We start from the raw sequence: 4,970 nt of genomic DNA, 5'->3' as shown, positions 1-4,970 counted from the left end.
AATCTAAGTATTTCTCCCGAACCATGGTGAGATAATTCTTTGGGTTTGGGTTCTTACTTTGATCATGGTTCCTAGTGATCCATGCATTAGCATAGAACTCTTGAACCATTAGAATTTTGACTTGTTGGATGAGTTTTGTTAGAACTTCCCAACCTCTTCTTTGGATTTCATGTCGAATTTTCGGATACTCATTTCTCTTGAGTTTGAAAGGGACCTCGGGGATCACCTTCTTCTTGTCCACAACATCATAGAAGTGGTCTTGATGGGCTTTGGAGATGAATCTTTCCATCTCCCATGACTCGGAGGTGGAAGATTTTGTCTTCCCTTTCCCTTTTCTAGAGGATTCTCCGGTCTTAGGTGCCATGGAAAAACAAAAAGCTTTATGCTTTTACCACACCAAACTTAGAATATTGCTCGCCCTCGAGCAAGAAAAGAAAGAATAGATGATGAAGAAGAAGAAATGGAGGAGAGGGAGAGAGAGATGTGTTTTAGCCAAGAAGAGGAGGAGGGGGTTGTGTTGTGTGAAATTGAAGAAGAATGGAGGGGTTTATATAGTGAAGGGAGAGGGGTTAGGTTCGGCCATTTAGGGTGGGTTTGGGTGGGAAAATGATTTTGAATTTTGAAGGTAGGTGGGGTGTATGAAGTAGGTTTATGGGGAAGAGTGGGTGGATGTGAGTGGTGAATAGGTAATAGGGAAGAGAGCTTGAGGTGATTGGTGAAGGGTTTTGGGGAAGGGTGTTTATTGGGAAGAGAGGATGAACATTGAGAAGAGGGAAGAGTATGAGTGGAGGTAGGTGGGGATCCTGTGGGGTCCACAGATCCTGAGGTGTCAAGGAATTGCATCCCTGCACCAATTAGGCATGTAAAATACCTTTGCATGCAATTCTGGCGTTTAAACGGCGAATTGATGCTTGTTCTGGGCGTTCAGCGCCCATCTGCAGCATGTTTCTGGCGTTGAACGCCAGTTCTATGCTTGTTTCTGGCGTTCAGCGCCAGCTTTTCTCAGTGTGCATTCCTGGCGTCTGAATGCCAGGATGCTGCTTGTTTTGGGCATTCAACGCCAGATCCATGCTCTGTTCTGGCGTTGAACGCCAGCCAAATGCTCCTTACTGGCGTTTAAACGCCAGTAAGTCCTTCCAGGGTGTGATTTTTCTTCTGCTATTTTTGATTCTGTTTTTGATTTTTCTATTTATTTTGTGACTCCATATGATCATGAACCTAATAAAACATGAAAGAACAACAAAAATAAAAATAAAATTAGATAAATAAAAATTGGGTTGCCTCCCAACAAGCGCTTCTTTAATGTCAATAGCTTGACAGTGGGCTCTCATGGAGCCTCACAGATGTTCAGAGTATTGTTGAGACTCCCCAACACCAAACTTAGAGTTTGGATATGGGAGTTCAACACCAAACTTAGAGTTTGACTGTGGGGGCTCTGGTTGACTCTGTTTTGAGAGAAGCTTACTGTGCCTCTTTTCCATGTTTACAGAAGGATGTCCTCGAGTTTTAAACTCAAGGGAGTCCTCATTCAATTGAAGGACTAGTTCACCTCTCTTAACATCAATCACAGCTCTTGCTGTGGCTAGGAAGGGTCTTCCAAGGATGATGGATTCATCCTCATCCTTCCCAGTATCTAGGATTATGAAATCAGCAGGGATGTAAAGGCCTTCAACCTTTACTAATATGTCCTCTACTTGTCCATAAGCCTGTTTTCTGGAAATGTCTACCATCTCTAATAAGATTTTAGCAGCTTGTACCTCAAAGATTCCCAGTTTCTCCATTACAGAGAGTGGCATGAGGTTTATTCCTGATCCAAGGTCACATAGAGCCTTCTCAAAGGTCATGCTGCCTATGGTACAAGGTATTAGGAACTTTCCAGGATCCTGTTTCTTCTGAGGCAATCTCAGTTGATCCAATGCATTTAGTTCATTGGTGAACAGGGGAGGTTCATCTCCCCAAGTCTCATTACCAAATAAATTGGCATTCAGCTTCATGATTGCACCAAGGAACTTGGCAACTTGCTCTTTAGTAACATCCTCATTCTCTTCTGAAGAGGAATACTCATCAGAGCTCATGAAGGGTGTAAGGAGGTTTAATGGAATCTCTATGGTCTCTAGATGAGCCTCAGAGTCCTTTGGTTCCTCAAAGGGAAACTCCTTGTTGATCACTGGACGTCCCAGGAGGTCTTCCTCCTTGGGATTCACGTCCTCCCCTTCCTCTCTAGGTTCGGCCATGTTGACTATGTCAATGGCCTTGCGCTCTTCTTTTGGATTTTCTTCTGTATTGCTTGGGAGAGCACTAGGAGGGGTTTCAGTGATCTTCTTACTCAGCTGGCCCACTTGTGCCTCCAAATTTCTAATGGAGGACCTTGTTTCATTCATGAAACTCAGAGTGGCCTTAGATAGATCAGAGACTAACTTTGCTAAATTAGAGGTACTTTGTCAGAGTTCTCTGTCTGTTGCTGAGTGGATGATGGAAAAGGCTTGCTATTGCTAAACCTGTTTCTTCCACCATTATTAAAGCCTTGTTGAGGCTTTTGTTGATCCTTCCATGAGAGATTTGGATGATTTCTCCATGAGGGGTTATAAGTGTTTCCATATGGTTCACCCATGTGGTTCACCTCTACAATTACAGGATTCTCAGGATCATAAGCTTCTTCTTCAGAAGATGCCTCTTGAGTACTGTTGGATGCAGCTTGCATTCCATTCAGACTCTGAGAAATCATATTGACTTGCTAAGTCAATATTTTATTCTGAGCCAATATGGCATTCAGAGTATCAATTTCAAGAACTCCCTTCTTCTGAGAAGTCCTATTACTTACAGGATTCCTCTCAGAAGTGTACATAAACTGGTTGTTAGCAACCATGTCAATAAGTTCTTGAGCTTCTGCAGGTATTTTCTTTAGGTGAATGGATCCACCTGCAGAAGTATCCAATGACATCTTAGCTAATTCAGACAGACCATCATAGAATATATCCAGGATGGTCCATTCTGAAAGCATGTCAGAAGGACACTTTTTGGTCAGTTCCTTGTATCTCTCCCAGGCTTCATAGAGGGATTCACCTTCTTTCTGTCTGAAGGTTTGAACATCCACTCTAAGCTTACTCAGCTTTTGAGGAGGAAAGAACTTGGCTAAGAAAGCCTTGACCAGCTTATCCCAAGAGTTCAGGCTATCCTTAGGTTGAGAATCCAACCATATTCTAGCTCTGTCTCTCACAGTAAAAGGGAAAAGCATGAGCCTGTAGACTTCAGGATCTACTCCATTAGTCTTAACAGTATCACATATCTGCAAGAATTCAGTTAAGAACTAAAAAGGATCTTCAGATGGAAGTCCATGAAACTTGCAGTTTTGTTGCATCAGAGAAACTAATTGAGGTTTCAGCTCAAAGTTGTTTGCTCCAATGGTAGGGATGGAGATGCTTCTTCCATGTGAATTAGAATTAGGTGCAGTAAAGTCACCAAGCATCCTCCTTGTATTATTATTATTTTTGGCTGCCATCTCCTCTTCTTGTTCAAAAATTCCTGTAAGGTTGTCTCTGGATTGTTGTATTTTAGCTTCTCTTAGTTTCCTTTTCAGAGTTCTTTCAGGTTCAGGATCTGCTTCAACAAGAATGTTCTTGTTCTTGTCCTTGCTCCTGCTCATATGACAAAGAAGGGAATAACAAAGAAAATATGGAATCCTCTATATCACAGTATAGAGATTCCTTTGTGTGAGTAGAAGAAGAAAAGAATGTAATGTAAAGAAAGAGAAGGGAGGAGAATCCAAACACAAGGGTGAGGGGAGCAGAGATATGAGATGAAGAGAAGTGTTAGTAAATGAATCAATAAATGGAAGGAGATGAGAGGTGAGAGGATTTTCAAAAATTAAAAATTAAAATTTAAAGTTAAATTTCGAAAATAGTTTTTGAAAAAGGTTAGTAATTTTCGAAAATTAAAAAAAAATTAAAATCAAAATTGAAATAATTAGTTAATTAAAAAGAAATTTTGAAAAAGAGGGAAGGGATTTTCGAAAACTAAAGGTAAAAAGTTAGTTGGGCAGTTTTACTAAAGATAAGAATCAAATAAAAAGTTAAGTGGTTAGTTGAAAGAGATTTGAAATTCAATTTTTAAAAGATAAGAAGATAAGAAGTTAGAAAAGATATTTGAAAAAGATAAGATAAAAAGATATTTTTGAAAAGATATGATTGAAATTAGTTTTGAAAAAGATTTGATTTTTAAAATCACAATTAATGACTTGATTCACATGAAATCACAAGATATGATTCTAGAACTTAAAGTTTGAATCTTTCTTAACAAGTAAGTAACAAACTTGAAATTTTTTGAATCAAAACATTAATTGTTGATGATATTTTCGAAAATATGATGTAAAATTAAGAAAAAGATTTTTAAAAAAATATTTTTAAAATTTTCAAAAATAAATAAGAAAAATGAAAAAGATATGATTTTTGAAAAAGATAAGATTTTCAAATTGAAAATTTGATTTGACTCATAAGAAACAACTAGATTTTAAAAATTTTTGAAAAAGTCAATCCAAATTTTTGAAATTTATGAGTGAAAAAGGGAAAGATATTTTTTTGATTTTTGAATTTTTAATGATGAAAGAGAAAAACATGAAAAAGACTCCATGCATGAGAATTTTTAGATCAAAACAATGAATGCATGCAAGAATGCTATGAATGTCAAGATGAACACCAAGAACACTTTAAAGATCATGATGAACATCAAGAACATATTTTTGAAAATTTTTATATGCAAAGAAAACATGCAAGACACCAAACTTAAAAATTTTTCATGTATAGACACTATGAATGCAAGAATGCATATGAAAAACAACATACAACACAAAACAATATAACATGACGATCAATCAAGAAGGTTTATCAAGAACAACTTGAAGATCATGATGAATGCAATGCATGAATGTAATTTTCGAAAAAAATGCAAGATGAGTATGAAATTGACACCAAACT

At 37.6% G+C, this 4,970-nt stretch overlaps 1 non-coding gene across 1 annotated transcript; it reads left to right on the top strand.

Moving 5' to 3' along the window:
- Positions 1–2,995: 2,995 nt before the first annotated feature.
- Positions 2,996–3,103, top strand: LOC148571680 (small nucleolar RNA R71). Its single transcript, XR_015880297.1, has one exon. It is a non-coding gene; the product is annotated as a small nucleolar RNA R71 (small nucleolar RNA).
- The last annotated feature ends 1,867 nt before the right edge of the window (positions 3,104–4,970 follow it).

This window comes from Arachis ipaensis, chromosome B3 (genome assembly GCF_059453495.1).
Source record: "Arachis ipaensis isolate K30076 ecotype BB chromosome B3, ASM5945349v1, whole genome shotgun sequence".
NCBI lineage: Eukaryota > Viridiplantae > Streptophyta > Magnoliopsida > Fabales > Fabaceae > Arachis > Arachis ipaensis.
Note: the sequence above shows the minus strand (reverse complement) of the source record. Positions and strands in the feature narration are given on the sequence as shown.